We start from the raw sequence: 24,560 nt of genomic DNA on the forward strand, positions 1-24,560 counted from the left end.
CCTCCCTCTAGGACATATAGCTTGGCCTTTTCAGGTCGTCCCTCCATGTCTTTGAGTCATAGGTCCTAGGTCGGCTTGTACCCATTATCTTGTAGGGCCCTTCCTAGTTTGGCCGCAGGGTCCCCGAACTAGGTTCTTTGGTGTTTTACAAGGTTTTTTGGAGGACCAAATTCCCTACTCGAAACCTTCTCACCATTACTCGGGAATTGTAGAATCTGGCGACCTGCTGTTGTCGAGTTGCGACCTTAAGTTGAGCTTGCTCCCTTTTCTCTTCGAGCAGATCAAGGCCCAAAGCCATCTATTTGGCATTCTAAGATTCGTTGTATGTTTAAACCTATGTAGTAGGGAGCCCTATCTTGATTCGGACAATGACCTCAACTCCAAAGGCTCGGGAGAAAGGAGTTTCTCCCGTGGTCGTCTGGGCAATGGTTTGATACGCCCAGAGGACATAGGGGAGCTCTTTGGCCCAGGTCCATTTTACTTTCTCGAGCTTAGATCGGAGGTGGTTTTTGATGATCTTGTTAACCTCCTCTACTTGGCCATTAACTTGAGGGTGTTGAGGTGACGAATAAACATTTCGAATTCTGAGGTTCCTACACATGCCTTGAAACTGATCATTATCAAATTGCTTCATATTGTCTAAGATGATCATATGTGGGATCCCGTATTGACAAATGTACTTTTATAGAAAAAATTCTTGATCTTCTGCTCGGTAATCTTAGCCGACTGCTTGGCCTTGGCCCATTTGGTGAAGGAGTCGACTGTGAACTTAATTTGACCTTTGCCCATTGGCAAGGGGCTGATGATCTTTATCTCCCACTGGGCAATGGCCATGGTTCAATCATAGGGGTCAACTGCTCAGGTGGTTAATGAGGTATCATCGTGAACCTCTGACATTTGTCGCATCTCCAGGTATATTGTTTGGCATCTCCCTAGATGGTCGTCCAAAAGTACCCTTGTCAGATAACTTTATGGATAAGGGTACAACTACCAAAGTGGTTGCTGCAAATCCCTTTGTGTATTTCCTTCAAAGCATACTCAGCCTCTTTAAGTCGGAGACACTTGAGATAAGGTAGAGAGAACACCTTTTGCACAGGGTGTCTCCGACCATGGTATATCGAGCTGACCTGGATTGGAGTCTGCGCGCCTCGAGTCAATCTTTAGGTAATTTGCCTTCCTGAAGATATTTGACTATCGGGTCCATCTAGGTCGAGACCAAATTTACTGGAAGAACTATGTTTGGATCAAAATTATTGATGCTCGGCTCGGCCAGAAACTTAATCGGGATCGATCTCGGGATGTCATCTTCGACTGTTGTGGCCAATTTCGCTAGTGCATCTACCTTGGAGTATTTCAACCTAGGGATCAAGTTGATGTTGCACTTGGGGAACTTGCTCATAAGTTCGCGAGCCTTTTATAAGTAAGCGATCATTCTTTCCTATTTGAACTGGTATTCACTAGTGACTTAGTTGACAATGAGTTGTTAATCACTCTGCACTTTTAGAGTTTGAGCCTCCATTGTTGCTGTCATCCTGAGCTTGATGTGTGAAATCCAAATCTTAAGGCATATTGCGTGCAAGTCTGGTCGCAAGCCTTAAGGACTACCCCAGCCCCGCTGCCTTTAAAATTTGATGAGCCGTCGACATACAATGTCCAGGTCGGTGGGTCAGCTTCGCTATTCGGATCGGTTAGAGTTTCTAGTTTGGGACTGGTACTTGATGTCAAATTGACTAAGCTAAATGGCCCATTTGGTGAGTCTTCCAAACACCTCAGGCTTCTAGAGTACCTGACGAAGGGGTTGATTGGTTGGGATGATGATCGTGTGGGCTTGTAAGTAAGGACGAAGGCGACAAGATGACACGACTAAAGCTAGGGCCAGCTTCTCGATGTCTAGGTACCTGGTCTCAGCCGGTACCAAGGCTTTCCCGACGTAATACACTGGGAGCTACTTCCCCTTGCTCTCGGATAAGGGTTGAGCTGACCGCTGCATCTGAGACTACCAGGTAGAGCAGTAGTGGCTCTCCTCGTTCGAGCTTGGAAAGTAGTGGAGGTGATCCTAAGTATTGTTGGAGTAGTTGAAAGGCCAGATCATATTCCTCGATCCATTCTACCTTTTGTTTTCCTTTCAATTGCTGGAAAAAAGGGAGGCACTTGTCAGTGGCACGAGAGACAAAGCAATTGAGGGTAGCAACCCTTCTAATGAGGCACCGAATTTCTTTCATCGTCTTGGGCGAGCTCATATCCATCAGAGCTCAAATCTTGTTGAGATTTTTCTCAATCCCTCTTTTGCTGACTAGAAAGCCAATGAATGTTTCCAAGCTGATGCCTAAGGTGCACTTTCTCAGATTTAGCTTCATCTAATATTTTCATAGGATTATGTAGATCTCCTCAAGGTTGGCAGTATGATCCATAGTTTTAATGCTCTTGACAAGCATATCATCGACGTAAACCTCCATGGAGTGCCCGATCTATCGAGTAAACATCTTGTTGACCAGTCGCTAGTATGTAGCTCCAGCATTCTTTTCTCGAAAGGCATCACTTTGTAACAGTAGAGCCCCCTGTCGGTGACAAAGGTGGCCTTCTGGTTGTCGTGTAGGTGTATGGAAATTTGATTGTAACCTGAGTAAGCATCCATGAAGCTAAAGAGTTCGTGCCCTGCAGTGTTGTCGACCAGCTGGTCGATCCTTAGAAGACGAAAACTGTCCTTAGGATAGGCTTTGTTCAAGTCTATGTAGTTAACACAAACCCACTATTTCCCATTTTATTTTTCACTATGATAATGTTGGCGATCCAGCTGGGATAATAGATCTCCTCGATGAATCTAGCCTCTAGGAGCTTGCTGACCTCCTCTCTAATGACGACGTATCATTCTGGTTCGAACGTCTGTCGCTTCTACCTCACTGGTCGATGGTCAAGATCAATGATTAGCTTGTGGACCATCACTTCCGGGTTGATGACGAGAATGTCTTGGTGGGACCAAGTGAAAATGTTGATATGGCTTCAGAGGAGGTCCATGATATCATCTCGCAGACCTTGACCTAGCGATGAGTCGACTTGTACCATACGGGTCCGGTTTAAATTACTAAGGGGGATGGTTACAAGGCTTTAACTAGAGTGCCTCTCTCGACCCACTCTTCCTGGAGATCAAGGCAAGTGATGGCCATCGTGCGATGCTGCCTCCTTAAGGTCGTAGATTAGCACTGACGAGCTTTCAATTGATCTCCTCTGACCTACCCAACATTGTGCTCATTTAGAAACTTCATTATGAGGTGGTAGGTTGATACTACTACTTGAATGACATTGAGGGCTAGTTGTCCGAGGATAACATTATAGACGGAAGGGCAAGAAATTCAATCAACATCGTCATCTAGTTTTGTCTCTCTCCCATAGTGACTGGAAGCTATATAGATCCCTCGGAGATAACTATCCCTTACAAATCCAAGCAGATGAGTTTTAACAGGTCGAAGTTGGGACCTCCCAACCCCATTTCATTGAAGGTGTCGATGAAGAGGATATCGATCGAGCTACCGGTATCCATCAAAATCTGGAACAACTTGCATTTGACTATGGTTATAAACACCACTAAGGCATTGTTATGGGGATGGTGGACTTAGGCATCCTCCTCGGTGAAGGTCAGTTCGTAGGAGACTAACTTCTGCTCTTTCAGAGGTCGGGATGTGAGGTGGATTTGATGTTCCGAACTGTTGTGTCTAATTTTCCAAGCATGAGCTTTGTGTGCTCAGTTTGAGTCTCCTCCTCCTATAGACCTGCCAAACATGGTGCAAATCTCTTCTATAGCTTCATTGTTGTTTCGATCTTCATGTTATTTGGTCCTCTGATTTGACTGTTCTTCCCTTCTGGAAATGTACTCCTATAGGTGTCCGGCATGGATGAGGGCTTCGATCTCCTCCTTGAGGTTGAAATAATCACTAATGGTGTGACCGTGGTCATGGAGGAAGTGATAATACTTCTTGTCTCACTTGTTAGCATTGATCTTCATCTGGTTCAACCATTTCAGGAGAGAACTTCCTCGGGCGCAGTGCTGAGGAGAGTGTAAGAGCGGAATCTACTTGGACGTTGACCCCTAGTCGGATCATCATCCCTTTTATGTTTGTTATTGGGGGCTAATGTCTGACTTCGTTAGACCGTTTCTCCTTCGTCGAGCTTCCTGCCCTCCGGGTGGCTTTCCGTGAGCTAAAAAGTTCCTCAGCATTGGAGTACTTCTGAGTTCGATTGAGGAATCTCCCCTCCTTCAGGCTGACCATCATAGCAGTTAGGGTGATCTGATCTGAATAACCCTCCACTTTCATTGCTTCTAGGTTGCAGTGTTTGATATAGTCTTTCAATAGCTCATTTTCCTTATGAGTGACAGTGAGGAGGTGAGTCGCTGCCTTCTGTCCCACCTTTCCTCTGATGAAATTGGTAATGAAGGCTTTGCCAAGCTGCATGAATGTGTTGATGGAGTTGGTTTCAATTACCGAAACCATTTTCGGGCTGCTCCTAACAGAGTTATAAAGAATGCTTTGCACATCACCGCTGTTCAGGCACCATGAAGTTCCATCCATGCCCTGGAGGACTTTATATGCTCGCTCGGGTCGGTGGTCCTGGAGTAGGGGATGATCTGTGGCATCCAAAATTAGGGAGGTAGTTGAGCTTGCATGATATCATTGGTGAACGGCAGATCAGATTCCTCTATCATATGCGTGCGATAAGTATCATGTATGTCACTAATCCGACCTTGTAACTCTTTGAGTTCGGCCTCCTAGGGGTCCTCATTCTCGGCCATAATTTTTTGGGGCCTTACCATTCCTCTTCTTCTCCAACGCATGATGTAGGTCAGAGGCAGCCAGTGCGATAGTGCCCAAACCATGGGAGGGTGCACATCTCAGTGCTTCACAGGCCTGCTTGTTCCTCTAGGAACCAACGGGTGCTTGAGATTTCGCAGAAACTTCAGTAGTTGCTCGAGCAACAACTTACTCAGACTCCTAGTTGGGGGGAGGGTTCTACTTCTCCAACATTTGTCTTATTTCATTGATGTTATTAGTTAGTGCTTCAACTTGATGCTTCGGGGAGACTAGCTGACCTCCCCGGTTCTAAGAGTGCTGCACTGGGCCCGTGGGCGCAGAATCAGCCTGAAGATGGGAGGGTGAGTCCTGATGGTCCACAGACTATTATGCAAGTGGAGGACTGGGTGTAGCAGCAGTGGTTTGAGCTTTCTTTCTCCCTTTTTCCATCATTGGATCACTATAGATGATGAGAATGACTTTTAATGTCATTTTCCATAGACGACGCCAAACTATCGATGCAGAAATTTGGATGTCCTCCTTAAATCACTTGATACCTACAAGAGAAGACAAAGATGGTGACCCTGGCCACTGCAGGGGACCCTCCGATGGCAAAGTTAGATAGGCAAGCTAGGTCTACTGGAACGTAGGGTTTCTAGGTAAGATTTGTGCATAACTTTCACCATTGAAAGTGCTCTTATTTACAGTCGGGAGGTATGGTGGAGTGGATGGAAATATCCCTAATTAGTAGGTGCATATTGTAGAGGGAATAGTATCCCGAGCATGTCACGACCATCTTCTGAGATTTACGGAAAAGATCTCGGGGTTATCTTTCGAGATCATCAAAAAAAATAATCTTGGGCAGATCTTTTCGATACGATCTTGAGAGGTTTGTATTAAAAGAAACATGTAGTAAGAGGCTGAGGTCGAGCATCTGAGGTGGCCTACATAGTTGTCACAAGGAGTAGTTTGCCGACCTGGATTCTTTAGTGAGTCATGGTCGAGTTTTCCCTCGTCGTCGAGCAGATCACCAACCTGCCGACTTGCCCTTGGACATCGTATCGGGGCACTAAGACTGAGCTCTCATCCTTAGTAGAATGCAAATGAAATCAATGATGAGCATCCTCTTCATCTTATTGTATAGTGTAGGGCTTCCCCGAGTGTAGTAGCTCAAAGCCTTACTCCGTACTGAGCCATACTTGGGGTGCTCTTACCAGAAATGATCCGAGCAATTGCTTTAAAATGTATGAGACCGTAGAAGAACTCAGTGTCTGATGGAAGCAGAGATACTTCATCTTTTGATGGTCGAGCTTGAGGAATAGGCATGTTTCTCATCAGTGGATAGCACTAGCTGACCACGCGACGAGCACATATGTCGGAGCTAACCTCCTCCCCTTAGATAGTGCATATTTACCCATAATAGAGGCAGTCCAACATTTGTCGAATGATGAGAGTGTTCCTTAAATGAGTAGGAGTTAGTCGACTATGGACATTATAAAGTGGGTTAAACCATATCCAGGCTAGGTCAAGCTGAATGTGGATGGGTCCTCCCATGGAAATCCTAAAGAGGGAGGTGAGGGTGGTGTGTGCAAAGATTACTTGGGTAGATACTTGTCTTCCACCATGCTTACGGCATGGTCACAAACGAGGTGGTGGAAGCTTAGGTGATTCTAGATGGGATAAGTACTGTTGTGATTAATATTTTCATCATTAAATTTGATTCTTATATCACTACTGACGCCCTTTTTAGCCCCCTCAACCTAATTCCTTAGATCATTTGGATCCATGCAAGGGCTATTGCTCATTTAAGGTAGTCCATCAATTCTAAGTGAAATTGCAGCCTAACCGCTACAAGCGAAGCTTGATGATATGTCTAATCATCTTAGAGGGGGGTGAATAGGACTTTTTTTAAATTACATAATCTAATTGCATGCACTTCTAAACAATCAAGTAAATGAATTTAAATGAGAAGAGGTGCATAAACCAAGTTAAACCATGATACATATCATTCATGCATTCTAACAAGCATGTTTTGTAAAGAAGTGAGTAAAGCATAAAGAAAATTAATCAACACAAAACATGAATCAAAACATTCACCATGATGCACAATGATATATAGTGGTTCGGCTACATGCCTACTCCATTCCCGGCATACCCACTCTCTCCTAGAGTGTGCCAGATTTCACATCTAATGGTTTTAATTGAGGTTAACCATAAACCTTCATAACCTACACAAGGTTACAGATTGTCTACATAAGGTCTTACCAAGTTCTAAACAAGAACTTGAGAAGTCCTACATAAGGACACAATATGTATTCTTCCTTTGGAGGCCTATGGAAGGACTTGGCGAGTTTGGAAAAATAAACTCTAAATTCTAATCCTATGCATGGAAAGGTTTCAGACTCAAGGTGGACTCTTGTACTTACTTGACTTGGCGTGTTTGGAAAAATAAACTCTGAATTCCAATCCTACACACGGAAAGGTTTACAGACTCACGGTGGACTCTTGTACTTACCTACAAGTGAATGAGCCCTATTAAGCGTATTTGATGAAGATCTTCTAGGTTATTGAGGAGTCCTTAGCTCTCTTGAACCATAACCATGTGATGATGCTCCAATGTTGATGCTGAGGTTGATGGGTCAAGCGTTTTGGGCAAATCATATCTAGGTAATAATGGGTCTTTAAGAAATAGAAGGAATCCCCAAGGCTAAACACTTAATGCTTTCCATCATATAGATTTCTAAGAAAGATGGTTGCTAGAGCATCAATGAATGTCAGAGCTCATTGTTCAATCCATGCTTTGAATATGCCAATGATTGTCTTTAAGACAATGATTAAATGATGAACTCCATGAGGAAAGAGGGCTTGAGAAGATGGGTATTGACTCCTGCTATTAACTCTCTTCAATACTCACCAAATTGCCAAGAAACAACCCATATCAATTTATAGAACAAAATCCCAATGGTAAAAAAAGGGTAGAAAATTGTCAGGTTCAATATCATTGAAGGGTCTTTGATGCAATCGAACCTTCTTAGATTACATCAAACCATAGCAACATGATTTTCAAATAGTTGTTGGATAGTTTCTATTGATGGCATCGAAGGATGGCTTGTTGCCATCTAGAATTTCTGAATATATGACCTAAGGTTGTTAGATAATTTGGGTCCATTTATGATGCCACTAAACTAACCTTCAATGCCATTGAGAATGTTCTTCATGCCATCATTATAATTTCAATTTTGTAAGATAACTCTCTAGACTGTTTTTCAGTTCTTCGATGTCATTGAAGATGTGTTCAATGCCATTGAAGATTGAATTTCGATGCCATCAATAAAGTCCATCTATTCCTTGTTAGCTTGCTGGACAGAATGTGTTATTTTTCGATGTTATCGAACCTAAGTTCAATGTCATTGAACTGGGTTCGATGCCATCAAAGAAATAACTTTGATATTCCTTGAAAGCTTGCTGGAGTGTTTGAGCCTATTTTTGATGTCATCGAGAATGTCTAGAAGTATAAGTCAAACACAACCATACTCATAAAAGATATACATGTGAAATGTATGACATGACACACCATCTTGGGGATTCAAAAAGATATCTATGCCCAAGACGAATAACCTAAGCACAACATGCGTAAACTGAAACACTAGCTATCCAGTGCAGTCTCCGGAGGGATGGTGTCATCGCGGCGATAGGTGAGTAGGCTTACAAGCTCCTGCGCATGTGTTAGAGCAACTCTACCATTCGCTCAAGTCACATCAAGCGCTCCTAATGAATCATGTGCTCCTCCTGACACGCTTGATCTTGAATAAGAATCTCAATCCGATCTCACGGGCGCAGTTGACGTCTCATGTCGGCCGAGTCAGATGTATGTGGAATGGAGGGCACAGGCTATTGCAATCCTCCCTCGCTAGCCTGTCCAGCCTCCGGTACGAAGGTGTCAGGTGCATCTATCGCGGAGCTTGATGTAGGTTGTGGTTGCAGCTGTATTTTCTTTATGGTCTCCTGGGTGAGCTTTGGAGTCAGCCGCGATGTATCAAAGTGGGTAGAAACCCATAATCGCATGCAACGAGATAGATTAGGTTCCCAAATGGTAAGTAAGTTGGTTAGGTAACTTAGACAAACAGAGCAATCTGATGGAGGATAATGGATGGAAGACATAACCGAACACCAGTCGCGACACTATAGAGGACATTGAGCATAAAAGGGGTAAGGTCGACTCGATTAGTACCACGTGGGTAAACATTTGTGGAGAATATGGAGTGAAGGACCCTATATTAGCTAGTCATATGGGAAGAGCGAAGCACATTGCCCTATATCCATCGCATGTCCTCCCCGTTGCGCAAAAATTTAGTATTGTGGAGCGTATAATCGGGGAGTCAATGTCATGATTGGGCAGACCAACCGGAGATAGAGAGACACCAAGCAAATGGGGTAATAATGCCCGAAGTGTGTGTATTGTCAATTGCCTGACTTGAACATCAAAAGAGGGTGGGTCAATCAAAGGGGAATGACAGTGGGAAAGAAATTCATAGACTTGGTCCATTCGAGTCATACCCCCAAACTTTAGAACATTCTCCCATCCCACCTCTGTCAACATTGTGATAATCCCGAATGGCTGAACACAGGCGGGATTTACCTGGCACTCAATGATGACCTTCCGCCCTTAGTATTTTTTTGAAGTTTAATTTCAAGGCCAGTAGGGGTGGGCCATGTAACCTCTTCCCGTGTTACTTGCAGTGGCGACGAAGAAGGAGTTGATTCTGGTGGTGCCTTTTCTCTATCGGCCCGTCATGGGGTGAGTTTTTTAATTTTCTGAGGTCGAGATGACTCCCCCACAACTGGAGCTTTCCCTTTTTCCTTAGGTATGGGAAAATAGGCACAAACCTACAAGGAACCGAACGAAAATGGGCGAGAATCACACAAAGACAATGAAACTTGAAGGAAAAAAATGAAAATGAAAGGAAATGAAGCACAAATAATGCCTTACCGTTGACTTTGGAGAGGAGGATTTTAAGATTCGAGGAGATTTGATCACCAAAATGTTTCTTAGGAGGTGATAGAGAGGTTTGGAGACCGAGAGGGGCACGTGGGAGAGTGGAATCTGAAAAGATTGAAAAACCCCTTTTGTACGCCCAATATATATTACCGGCCTGAATTGTTTGATGGCATCGAACTTGAACTTCGATGTCATTGAAGTTTCTTCGATGGCATCGAAGATGCAACTTTGATCCCATTGAAAGTCCCATCGAAGACTAAATAGACTATCTAAGTTCCAGTTTTTGTATGCTTCATTTCTAACCGAGAGATGTACATAAATATTTACCTTTAATATAAAAAAAATTGTACACATAAATAGGGATAAAAAAAGAAAAAATACACAAAAACGTTTTGTACATAAAAAATGTTTTATAAGGCTAATAATCCCCGGATATGATAGTGATTACAATTTCGCCAATAAAATACCTATATCGCACATACCCCAATGGACTTTTGGAGATCTCCAAATCTATTAGCGTCCAAGGGTTTTGTTATTATATCAGTAAGTTGCTTCTCCATAGGCACATGATCCAACAATATGATGTTTTCTTCAACATGTTCACGTATAAAGTGATGTCAGATATCTCCGTGCTTGGTCCTTGAGTGTTTAACTAAAATTTTGAAAATATTAATGGAACTAGTATTGTTACAAAAATAGTGTCATGATGTTTTGCTTGATTCTGTAATTCGACAACATTTTCTTTATCCATAGAAGCTGGGGACAACATCTACCTATTGTTATATATTCAGCCTCGACATTTAATAGAGATATGGAATTTTTCTTTTTTTTTTGTGCCAAGACACCAGACAATTTTTAATATAGAAACAACCACCGCTGGTCGATTTGCAATCATCCATATTTTCAGCCTAATCGGCATCTGAATACCCGGCAATGGTTGTGGAAGTGTCAAACAGGTACCAAAGCCCAAAATCTATGGTCCCAGCCACATATCTAATAATTCTCTTCACATTAGTTAAGTGAGATTCTTTAGGATCAGCCTGAAACCTAGTGCAAGCTCCTATGCTAAAGGAGATATCAGGCAGACTTGTTGTGAGGTATAGTAAGCTGTGTGGTCCACACTTTTTCCAGTTAAGTCTTTAGATAGCTTTAATGTGGTGCTCATGGGAGTGTGGTGTGTGTGGCCAAACACAAGACCAAAATGTTTTACCAATTCTTTTTCATATTTGGTCTTGCTAATGAATATCCCATGTTGTAGCTATTTCACTTGTAATCCCAAAAAGAAATTGAGCCCACCTACCATGCACATTTCAAATTCAGATTGCATTAATTGAGCAAACTCATGAGCCATGACTTCACATGTGGAGCCAAATGCAATATCGTCTACATAAAGCTGGGTAATGAGTAAGGCTTTGCTGGTCTTTTAAACAAAAAGAGACTTAACAACACTCCCCCTAGAAAATTGGTGGTCAATTAAGAATTGTGTTAATCGTTCACACCACGCATGTGGTGCTTGTTTTAGACCGTAGAGTGCATTCCTCAATTTGAATACTTGGCAAGGATATTTGGGAACAATAAATCCCTTAAGTTATTCAACGTATACTTCTTCCTCAAGTATACCATTCAGAAAGGCACTTTTTACACCCATATGAAAGAATTTGAATTTTAGCCTACATGTTATGGTCATAAGGATTCTTATGGACTCTAATTGTGCAACCGAGACAAGTTTTATCAAAATCTATGCCCTCGATTTATGAGTATCCTTGTACGACAAGCCTAACCTTATTCCTCACAACATTTTCAGATTCATCGAACTTGTTTTTGAATTCCATTTGGTTCCAATGTTATTTATGTGTTGTGGTCTCAGGACAAGTTCCCACACCTCATTTCTTTCAAATTCTTGTAACTCCTCTTATACAACGACTATCCAAAATTCATCTTGTAGAGCTCCTACAACATTTTTCGATTCTATTTTTTTAGGTGAAACAAAGATGTCTATTTATTGTCTCAAGCTACCTTCAGGTTTTCACTCTAGTATTCAGATCATTGATTATTTAATTGAGAAGATGATCCTTGATGACCAAAATGTCCCCCAAAGGTTGAGGCGCTCGTGGAGAAGTGGGTTTATCATCTGATTTACCTATAACGCATCGATCCGCATCTTTATCCACATCAATAGGACCAGTTTTTTCATGCGGTCAGTCATCAACATCTACATAAATAGTTTCTTGAATTGTCAGTATCCTAAGATTATACACCCTGTAAGCATGACTGTTTAATGAGTAACTTAAGAAAATACCTTCATCGCTCTTAGGGTCAAATTTTACTAAGTTTTCCCAGTCTCTAAGTATGTAACATTTATTACCAAATACCTAAAAATACTTAACGCTTGGTGGCTTCCCATGCCACAATTCATACAGTGTTTTGTTTAAGCCTGTCCTAACATAAACATGATTAATAATATAACAGGCTGTATTTACCGCTTCGTCCTTGAAAGTTTTTGCTAGATCTTTACTATTTAACATAACCAAGCCCATCTCTTGTAGCACCCTATTTTTTCTTTCAGCTACTCTATTTTGTTGTGGAGTTTCAGGTGTAGTGAATTCATGTCGAATTCCAGTTTCATCACAAAAATTTTGAAATCGATTATTTTCAAATTCTCCTCCATGGTCACTCTGGATCCGATCAATCGTATAACCTTTTTCATTCTGGAGTCACTTTGCAAGTTTTTTAAACTCATTAAATATATCAGATTTTTCTCTAAGAAAAGTGACCCAAGTGAACTTGGAGTAATCATCTACCACTACCAAGAAATGTCTCTTTCCACTATGACTTTGAACACTGGTGGGACCAACAAGGTCCATATACAAAAGTTCAAGTGGCTTTGAGGTGGTTAGGGTAGTTGTCTTCTTGTGTGTGACTTTAATTTGTTTTCATTTTTAGCAATCACCACACACAAACCTAATCTTTTTCCTAATAGGAAGCCCTCTCACCAGGTTTTTTAAGCTTAGGTGAGATAAATTTTGGTAGTGTACATGGCTGAGTCTTTGGTGCCATAATTCAGACTCGTTGTCCCTGGCCATGTGGCATCTAGTGGACGAGACAACTTCTTCACTGCTTTTGATCACGTAGCAGTTATCACTAGTGTAGAGACCTCTCAAAATCAATTTTCCTACTTGATCCAATATCTCACACACTTCTTTGGAGAATTTGATGGAATGTTCTTTATCGTAAATCTATGATATGTTCAGGAGGTTATGTTTCAAACCCTTAACACAAAGAACATTCTTAATTTTGGGTATGCATGTCCCATCAACTATCCATTGACCAATTATTCTAGTCGTGCTACCATCCCCAAAGGTGACCGACCCACCATCAAATTCGATGTAAATACAAAAGTTAGTCCTATCACCTGTCATATGCCTTGAGCACCCACTATCTAGGTACCATTTAGCATTACTGCTTGCTTTAGGAGCGGTATGTATTACAAGTTAGTTTACTTGTTCTTGACAACGCATTTGGATACAAACTTTTTAGGAGATGTAAAAAGCTTTTTGGTTTCTCCTTTAGATGTTTGGTTGTTCCTAGGGGATTTAGATTTTGGGGCCAACTGATCATTCTCTAGATTTACCTGGTTCATCATCTCTTTGGTCTTTTGATTCAATTGGGCAACTTGTTTCAGTAGCTCCTTCATTCTTTTAGTCATTTCGAGAGGAATAGGATACTTCCTCCTTTTAATTTCATTTTTAGTTCTACTAGGAGGACTCCTCACATTTTGCAGCATTCTTTTGGTGGGTTTGACTTTTCCTGCATAGTTTGCACTGGTTATGGAGTGGGAGTCTTTAAAGGTTAGGCATTCAAATTTTAAATGTCTCACATATCTGCATACATAGAAAATTGTAGAATCTTTTGCTTGGCTACCATAGCCCATTGTTTTCTTAGTCATAGGTGGTGCAAGAGTAGGGCTATTCTTGTTACTTTCATACCATAATCCTCTTTTATCTTTAGAAATTTTTGCCAAACCCAATAGTCTTTGTAATTTCTCTTCACTTTGGGTAAACTTATGACTAAATTCAACTTGATTTTTTTTATTTTTCTAATTCTAGTCTTAGATTTTGATTTTCGGTTTTTTGGTTTGCTAATTTTTTACTCTAGATCATTAATTTTCTTATTTGAGTCCTTTAAGGTGAATTCATAACCAGATGTTTCTTGTTCTAGCTTAACGTTGTCAATATAGTATTCTTGTAACTCATTAGCTAGTTATTCATTCGCATCTTTGGCTTCTTATAATTCTTTATGCAGTTGTTTGTTATCGGCTTTGGCTTGACCAAGCTTTTTATGAATTGTCAAGCTATGGGTGTAAAGCTGGTCATATGCATTTGAAGCTCGATATTGCTATCTTGTTCATTTTCCTCATCCGATGAGCCCTTTTCTTCTTCTTGTTCATTTATCTCCTTAATGTCGCCCACATATGAGATGACTGAAGTGGTGGAAGCCATGAGAATTCTCAATGAGCCTTGGTCTCCATCACTTTGAGACTCTTCATATTCAGAATTTGAGTCTTCCGTGTCGTCCCAAGTGGTAGAATAACTTTCCCTTTTGATTTGTTCTTTAGAGGAGACTCAGTAGTTAAATGACCATACTTCTTATAATCATAACATTAGGGCTCTTTTAACCTTTTTGATGGTTTGCCTATTTGGCACTTTTAGTCAAGGTAATTCCCCTTCTTGTTGAATGGTTTTCCTCAGTTCTTATTAAAGAATTTCTTGAACGATTCGGCTAATAGGGCCATCTCCTTATCTTCATCATTTTCATCACTATCCTCCTCAGATTCACTTTTGTTCTTTGATGTTTCAAGGACAATGTGTTTGGATTTTATCAGGGTTTTGAAATGTAGTTTAAAAGTTTGTAAGGAACCTATGAGTTCTACTTTCATCTCGTATATGTTTCAACATTCCTCAATAGTCGTAGTTTTTGAAAAAAAGCACTCTGGTAGGGATCTTAAGATTTTCCTACATATTTTTGGTACTAGAACCTTCTCTCCTAGTCCCCACATGGAGTTACAAATACCACTAAGTTTAGTATAAAACTCCATAAATGTCACATGCTTCTCCATCTTAATATTTTCGAATTGAGTAGTTAGGAGCTTAAGCTTTGAACATTTTACTGTGTTGGTTCCTCCATGGGTAGTTTCCAACAAATTCCATTCTTGCTTTAATGTTTCACACATGCATATACGTTTGAATTCTTCTTATGAAATAACACAGTAAATAACATTCATTGATTTTGCATCACAACTGACCAATTATTTTTCATAATTGGTCCAAAAAGCCTTTTGTTTAGGCCTGGATGTGGTGACACCATCATTTGATACAATTTCTTCCATAGGTATCACCACTCCATTCTCAACTATGTCCCAAATTTCATGCTCCGGTTATTTTAGAAATATATGCATTCTTTCCTTCTAATAGGCATAGTTGGATCCATTAAAAAATAGTGGTCGAGTGACCGAAGTTTCCTCTTTCTTAGAAATACTTAAACTTCGATTAAGGATCTCCCTCTATGATGTTAAGCCCTTTAAGAGGAACCCGCTTTAATACCAATTAAAATTGTGGCCTAACCGCTACAAGTGAAGCTTGAAGATATGTCTAATCGTCCTAGAGGGGGGTAAATAGGACTTTTCAAATTTTAACTAATCTAATTGCATGCACTTTTAAACAATCAAGTAAAGAAATTTAAATGAGAAGAAGTGCATAAACTAAGTTAAACCATGATACATTTCATTCATGTATTTTAACAAGCATGTTTTGTGCAGAAAGTGATTAAAGCATAGAGAACAATCAATCAATACAAAAGATGAATCAAAACATTCACCATGATGCACAACGATATATAGTGGTTCGGCTATATGCCTACTCCACTCTTGGCTGACCCACTCTCTCCTAGAGTATGCCGGATATCATTATTCAATGGTTTTAAATGAGGTTGACCATAAACCTTTACAACCTACACAAGGTTACAGATTACCTACATAAGGTCTTTCCAAGTTCTACACAATAACTTAAGAAATACTACACAAGGACACAATACGTATTCTCTCGTTAGAGGACTTCGTGAGTTTGGGAAAGTAAACTCTGAATTCTAATGCTACACAAGGAAATATTTTCAAACTCAAGGTGGACACTTGTACTTACTTACAAGTGAGTGAGCCCCATTAGGCACATTTGATGAAGATCTTTCGGGTTGTTGAAGAGCCTTCAGCTCTCTTAAACCATAAGCATGTGATGATGCTCCAATGTTGATGCCGAGGTTGATGGATCAAGAGTTTTGGGAAAATCCTATTTAGGTAATGATGGATCAACAAGAACTAGAAGGAATCCCCAAGGCTAACTATTCAATACTTCCCAGCATATAGATTTGCTATTAAATATGGTTGTTGGAGCATCAATGAATGTCGAAATTCATTATTCAATCCAAGTTTTGAATATGCTAATGATTGTCTTTGAGATAAGGATTGAATGATGAACTCCATGAGGAAATAGGGCTTGAGAAGATGGTTATTAACTCCTGCTATTAACTCTCTCAAAGCACTCTTTAATACTCACTAAATTGCCCAGAAACAACCCATATTGATTTATAGAATGAAATCCCAATAGTAAAAGAATGGGCAGAAAACTAACAGGTTCGATGTCATCGAAGGATCTTTGTTGCCATCAAACCATAACAACATGATTTTTAAATAGTTGCTAGACAGTTTCTGTAGATGCCATCAAGATACCTTCAATGTCTTCAAAGGAGACCTTCGATGCCATGAAGGATGACTCAATGCCATCAACAATTTTCAAATATATGACCTGACGTTGTAAGACCTGTATCCTAGCCCGTACCATTTTGTAGGCTTCCACGGCCCTCCCGGTTGAATTCCAGTGACCCGCAGTCTGTTATCAGTATTTGCACGCAATCCTGAGATGTATCTCGTATATCAGAGTTGGCTCAACTCGAAACTTGTACTCTTGCAACCGCGCCATCGCGGTGGTTCCAATGCCACGTATTATGCACCGAGGCGATACCCGGGCCAGGAGATGTAGGGCTGCGTTTAGTTCAAGAAATACACCGCACGTTGCAAATACCGAGAGAATCTCTATGACCCGTCACATCAATCAAGTCAAGTACACCCTCCATACCCCAATGCCACCTCACCATATCCTAAGTACATGCACCCATTCCCTCTTTTTCCCAAGTCAACACTCTCTCTCCCCACCCATTCCCCCTTTACACCAAATTCAAACCAACCCATACTTCCCATTCCCATTTCTTACAACACCCACTCCATACATTCATCACTCCTCTCTCCTTCTCTCTCTCCCATTTCAAAACACATTCTCCCAAGCAACCATGGGAAGTGGATGTCTAAGCTCTCCATGAGAAAGAGCTAGGTGTGGCCCACCTTCCTACCATCCAATCCCACCCTCCATGATCGATCTTAACCGTTGAAGTCCATCCATTGGAGCTCAAGCATGCTTTGGCGGAAGAAGGAGGAGAAAATCATAGGTGGGTATTTGTAGTTGTAGATTGTAATTTTGAAGTAGGGCCCACCTAATTTGAGACCCATCTTGATGCATTGTGGCGGAGCTCCCCCACCTCACATGTCTCTCTCTCTCTCTCTCTTTCTCTATCTCTCTCTCTCTCCCTCTTCCTCTATTTTCTTTTCTTTTTTTGTGTGTGTGTGATGATTGTGTGGCCCACCTATGATGAATCCATGCTGTCCACCTACGTTGGAACCACCGGATTTATGTGTTGATCCACATCGTCCATTGCGTGGGACGGTGGGACCCACGTAGCCATGTAGCTCCTATATTAAGTCAGCAAGCGTGGGTTCACATGAGATACGTGTTAAATCCCAACTGTACATCTATGGGGTCCCCTCATGATATATATGTTTCATCCTTGCCGTCCAGATGGGCTGGACGGTGGGGCCCATTGGGATGTTTGTGTGGCACCCACACGTGGGGCTGGTAATGATCTAAACCGTCCGTAGTCTGGACGCTGGACATTGGAGCACCCCCCTCTCTTTTCAAATAATAATAATAATAATAATAATAATAATAATAATAACAATAATAATAATAATATTATATAATATAACATATATAGTATTATATGGTGGGCCACACGTGGGACCCACCTTTGCTGCATGTATATATCCACACCATCCAGTATTTTCTGGACAGTGAAGCCTGACCACATGTGTGGCATCCTCACCGTCTAGCAAGGACGGTCGGATCCACCGTGATGTAAGTGTTTTGTTCATGCTGCCTTGAAGTGTTGGCCCCACACGTGGAAACCTCCCATGATGTATGTGATTATCCATGCCAGCCATCCATTTGTTTTGATGTGGAGCCCTGCCCACACGTGTGGCACATGTGGGCAGGTGGGACCCACCTTGTTGCTTATATTATGTATCCACAACTGTCCACTTGTGAACAGTGCTATATGGACTGCACCTTGATGTATAGGTATATCCCCACCGTCTATCTATTTTGATGGAAGTATGGCCCACTTGATGCATGTATTTTAGCCATGTCGTCCATCCATTTCATCTGCGCTATACCCAGCCTCGTGGGACACCATGATATATGTGTTATGCATCCATGTTGTTCATTTAGTTGGCCCATTTGGAAGGTGAAGGCCCACCCGTTCGTCGTGCAGGGCTCACCCAATATGATATAATTAGTCCCATGAGATGCGGCCCACTTGATGTAATAAGGGCCCATTGATATAAATTTGAGGGCCATGTACAGGGCCATCTGTTGTGTATTTTAGGCCCACATGATACGGCCCATTGTGATGTACTTCTAGCCCATTTGGTAAGGCCCATTGTGATGTATGTTTGGTCCATTTGAAAAGGCCCACTGAGATGTATTTCCAGCCCATATATCATGGCCCATTGGATATATTTCATGCCCATATGATGAGGGCCATTATGATGTATTTCTGACCCATTTGGTAAGGCCCAATGAGATGCATTTCTGGCCCATATGGCATGCCCATTGTGATATTTTTGTAACCCATTTAATGAGGCCCATTATGATGTGCATTAGGCCCATGGGTCGTGGCCCGTGCGATTGATCTGAGGCCTATGTCAGGGCCTACCTGTTGTGTATATAAGGCCCACGAGTGAGGCCCATTGTGATGCATTCGAGGCCCATGTGATGCGGCCCATATTGATGTGTATATAGACCTTGTATGAGGCCCATTGTGATGTATATTAGGCCTTTGTGTGAGGCCATGGGCCCACTTTATGTTTGGCTCTATGTGGGCCACTACTTAGGAGCGATGTCGGTTGAATGTCCACATTAATGGGCAAAGATGTTTAAAGGTCCACATTATGACCTTCCCTTAAGCCTGGTTAGGCCCATTCTCATCATTCTCTAGTGGGTTAACCCAAATTATTGGGCCCCATTGACATTGCTTGTTTCATCATCGGTCGTCCATCTATGGACCCCGTCTTGCGTCGAGATCGATTACCAATTCCGATTGTTGAGACCGATTATGATTGTCAAGGCCGATTGTTGAGGTCGATTCCAATTATTGAGGCCGATTCTGATTATCGAGGCTGATTCTGATTATTGAGACCGATTGTCAAGGCTGATTGTTAATGCTGATTCCGATTGTTAAGGACGATTGTTGATGCTGATTTCGATTATTGAGGCCGATTGTCGAGGCTGATTCTGATTGTCAAGGCTGATTGTTGAGGCCAATTTTGATTGTCGAGGCGATTTCGATTGTCGAGGCCGATTGTTGAAGCCGATTTTGATTATCAAGGTCGATTGTCGAAGCTGATTCTAATTGTCAAGGCTGATTGTTGAGGACGATTTCGATTATTGATATCGATTTCAATTGTCGAGTCTGATTATCGAGGCCAATTCCTATTCCAATTGTCGAGGCCGATTGTTGAGGTAGATTTCGATTCCAATTATCGAGGCCGATTGTATAAGCCGATTGTCGATGTCAATTATCGAGGCTGATTCCGATTGTCGAGGCTATTTGTCGAGGCCAGATATCGAGGCCTATTGTCGAGGCCCAATGTGATGTATATGCGGCTCGTATTTGAGGCCCATTGTGATGTGCATTTGGCCCATGTTTGGGGCCCAATGTGATGTATATACGGCCCGTATTTGATGCCTATTGTGATGTGTATTCAGCCCGTGTTTAAGGCCGAATGTGATGTATATGAGGCCTATGCGATGAGGCCCATTATGATGTATTTGAGGGCCAGGAGATGGAGCCCATTGTGATGTATGTTAATCCCATGTGAAAGGCCCATCGTGAAGTGTATTAAGCTCTTAAGTGAGGCCCATGGTGCTATATATTTGGCCCTCATGTGAGGCCATGGGTCCACCATATGTTAGGCTCTATGTGGGCAGTTCCTTGGGAGCAATGTTGGTTAAATGTCCACATTGTTGAGGTCGATTGTCGATGCTGATTATTCATACCGATTATGAGTATGTGAGACTATAACATCATGATACATGCTCATACGCATCATCTGCATGTTTGTTATGAGATGTGGTTGACCATTACATATGTCATTGGGTAGGTTATTATGAGGCTCCCTGATAAGTGGAGGTTATCTCACAAGAGTGCATGGTATGCGCAGGATTGATGCTTGACTGGATTATATGACTCATGCATATTGCATTGTGTGTTGTGATTACTGTACGCCCTAGTGACATCAAGGTTGTAGCCTCTACAGGTATATCGTGGATGGCTAGATGGGACACCAAAAATATGTTATAGCATCGAGTTGTCATAGATAGCCCTTGGTGAAAATTTCTAAACCCTCTAGGTACCAGAGGATGCCCTAACATCGAGACCGAGTGGATATATATGAGCACATGAGAGCTGTATACTAGTAGGTCACGTCTCCCACTGTGTCTTGGTTGGTTGGGAGGGGGTGTGGCCTTACCTGCCTGAGGGTAGGGGGCATAGCTAGGGAGAGTTTGACCAGCTCGTTAATGGGTCCGCTATCGACATGCTGGGTAGATATTGGCTGACTACTGGCCAGGTGGGTCGTGACGTCTCTTCCGCTTGCATGGTTGCGCGTCAGTGGGCGGCGATTGCATGTAGAGTCTACTAAACCCCGGTGATGATCCCAGAGATGTAAAGTGCTGATTTTGGAGCAAGAGTTGCATACTCATTCATTCATTCTTTCACTATCCACTTGGGCCGGTGGTGTGCAACTATTTGTTATGTGTATCTTCGCAATGACCAGCATTTTAGTTGGGCCACGCGACTAACCTAAGATTAAGGGTTTACCACATTGACTCTGACTATCCAAATTTAGGTATGGGACTAGTTTAGATAGAAGTCCCTTATGGTGGACCCCATAGCTTGTAATACTATGTACCATCATCCCGACTTCACACTCCTACATGGTTATTCGCACCGCATATTATATTGCATCCTCGGTATCTGATAGTTGAGTCTTTATGACTACTCATTTGAATAGCTGATTTGTATTGCGTACTCTAATATTGTATGACTCATGGACTTGTCAGTATTTTTGCTTACTTTGATACTGTATGATTCATGATCTTGCCAGTATTTCTGACATTGTATGATGATGACGTTGTATGTGTGTGCTTGATACTTATCTTGCGTACATACTTTCACCACCCTTTAAGCTTTCTATAAGCTTATGAACGATAGATGCGTGCAGGTAGCGTTGGTCGCAGCGGCATTGAGCTTGAAGTGTGCAGCTATCTTTTGGAGCTTTGATTTTATTTTGACATATGAATTTCTCTTTCAGCATTATATTCAAAGTTTATATTAGTGGATATGTGACAAAGATGTTGCCTTTTTTATTTGGGTAAACTTGTGGTTATGCTTATTACGAGATAAATGTGCATTGGAAAAATCCTGCTTGTAGGATCCCGGGATCGGAATATGATGTATAGGCGCTGGGAGCCGAGAATGGGGTACTAATGATGCTGTCGGCACCGGATTCGGCAATCAAAAATTTTGTGAGCCCGATTTTCGAGTTTGAGGTATGACAGAAGATGATATCAGAGCATAACTTGGGAATAGTTGAAGATAACATCACATATCTGTTGATAGCTACCCAACCATCTATGATTGTTGAGAACTTAGAATGGTGAGATCCCCGAGTTCGAATAACTTAGTGATTTTCTGATATAGCTCCCTATCGTTGAGATTATGAGGCCGCACAGTATTCCCTTGTTGATTGTTTCTGACCAGGGATCTAAGGTTTAGTAAGGGTCATCATTTTATTGAGGTGACGTCTTGGGAGTACACGGCTGAGATTAGAGAACGCTATACACATTTGTTTATAGATTAATTATGCCTTGTGTATGTTTATATCGATACTTCCTTTTCACTTGCCTTTTCCTGTGTGATAGTAAATTTTGAAGATGAAATTTTTATTGGGAGGGGAGAGTTGTAAGACCTGTATCCTAGCCCGTACTATTCCGTAGGCTTCCACGGCCCTCCCGGTCGAATTTTGGCGACCCGCGATCTGTTATCGGCATTTACACGTGATCCTGAGACATGTCCCGTATATCAGAGTCAGCTCGACTCAAAACTTGTACCGTTGCGACCTAGCCGTCGTCGCGGTTCCAATTCAGCATATTACGTGCCGAGGTGATACCCCGGCTAGGAGATGTGGGCCCGCGTTCAGTTTGAGAAAAGTGCTATGCATTACAAATATCGAGAGAATCTCTACGGCCCCTCACATCAATCAATTCAAGTACACCCTCCATACCCCAATGCCACCTCACCCTATTCCAAGTACTTGCACCCATTCCCTCTTTTTCCCAAGTCAACACTCTCTCCCCCACCCATTCCACCTTTACACCGAATTCAAACCAACCCATACTTGTCATTCCCATTTCTTATAACACCCACTCCATCCATCCATCACTCCTCTCTCTCTCTCTCATTTCAAAACTCATTCTCCCAAGCAACCATGGGAGGTGGACGTCCAAGCTCTCCATGAGGAAGAGCTAGGTGTGGTCCACCTTCCTACCATCCAATCCCACCCTCCATGATCGATCTCAACCGTTAAAATCCATCCATTGGAGCTCTAACATGCTTTGGCGGAGAAGGAGGAGAAGATCAAAGGTGGGTGCTTGTAGTTGTTGATTGTAATTTTAAAGTGGGGCCCACTTATTTTGGGACCCATCTTGATGCGTTGTAAGATCTAAGGGAGATCATAGTGGCAGAGCTCCCCCACCTCGTGTCTCTCTCTCTCTCTCTCTCCCGCTTCCTCTATTTTCTTTTCTTTTTTTTTATGTGTGTGATGATTGTGTGGCCCACCTATCATGAATCCATGCTGTCCACCTATGTGGAAACCACCAGATTTATGTGTTGATCCACATCGTCCACTGTGTGGGATTGTGGGACCCATGTAGCCATGTCGCTGCTGTATTGCATCAGTAAGCGTGGACCCACATGAGATATGTGTTATATCCCAACCGTACATCTGTGGAGCCCCCTCATGATATATATGTTTCATCCCTGCCATCCAGATGGGCTGGACGGTGGGGCTCGCTAGGATGTTTGTGTGGCACCCACACGTGGAGCTAGCAATGATCCAGACTGTTCGCAGTCTGGACGCTAGACATTGGAGCACCCCCCTCCCTTTTCAAATAATAATAATAATAACAATATTATATAATATAATATATATAGTATTATATGGTGGGCCCCACGTGGGACCCACCTATGCTACATGTATATATCCACACCATTTAGTATTTTCCGGATGGTGAAGCCTGACCGCACGTGTGGCATCCTCACCGTCGAGCAAAGACGGTGGGATCCACCGTGATGTAAGTGTTTTGTTCATGCTGCCCTGGAGTGTGGGCCCCACACATGGAAACCTCCCATGATGTATGTGATTATCCACGCCAGCCATCCATCCATCCATTTGTTTTGACGTGGAGCCCTGCCCACACGTGTGACACATGTGGGCAGGTTGGACCCACCTTGCTGCTTGTATTATGTATCCACAACCGTCCACTGTGGACAGTGCTATATGGGTCGCACCTTGATGTATGAGTATATCCCCACCATCTGTCCTGTATGGCCCACTTGATGCATGTATTTTAGCTATTTCGTCCATCTGTTTCATCTGCGCCGTACCCAGCCACGTGGGACACCATGATATATGTGTTGTGCATTCATGATGTTCATTTGGTGGGTCCATCTGGAAGGTGCAGGCCTACCTATTGGCCATGCAGGGCCCACCCATTATAATGTAATTAGTCCCATGAGATGCTGCCCACTTCATGTAATGAGGGCCCATTGATATATGTTTGAGGGCCATGTGCAGGGCCATCTGTTGTGTATTTTAGGCCCACATGATACGGCCCATTGGGATGTACTTCTGCCCCATTTGGTAAGGCCCATTGTGATGTATTCCCAACCCATTTGATAAGGCCCACTGAGATGTATTTGCGACCCATATATCGTGGCCCATTGGATATATTTCTGGCCCATACGATGAGGCCCATTGTGATGTATTTTCAACCCATTTGGTAAGGCCCAATGAGATGCATTTCTGGCCCATATGGTGTGGCCATTGTGATATTTTTGTAGCCCATTTAATAAGGCCCATTATGATGTGCATTAGGCCTATGGGTTGTGGCCCGTGCGATGTATCTGAGGCCCATGTGCAGGGCCCACCTATTGTGTATATAAGGCTCGCGAGTGAGGCCCATTGTGATGTATTCGAGGCCCATGTGATGTGGCCC

Source organism: Magnolia sinica, chromosome 7 (assembly GCF_029962835.1).
Source record: "Magnolia sinica isolate HGM2019 chromosome 7, MsV1, whole genome shotgun sequence".
Taxonomy (NCBI): Eukaryota; Viridiplantae; Streptophyta; class Magnoliopsida; order Magnoliales; family Magnoliaceae; genus Magnolia; species Magnolia sinica.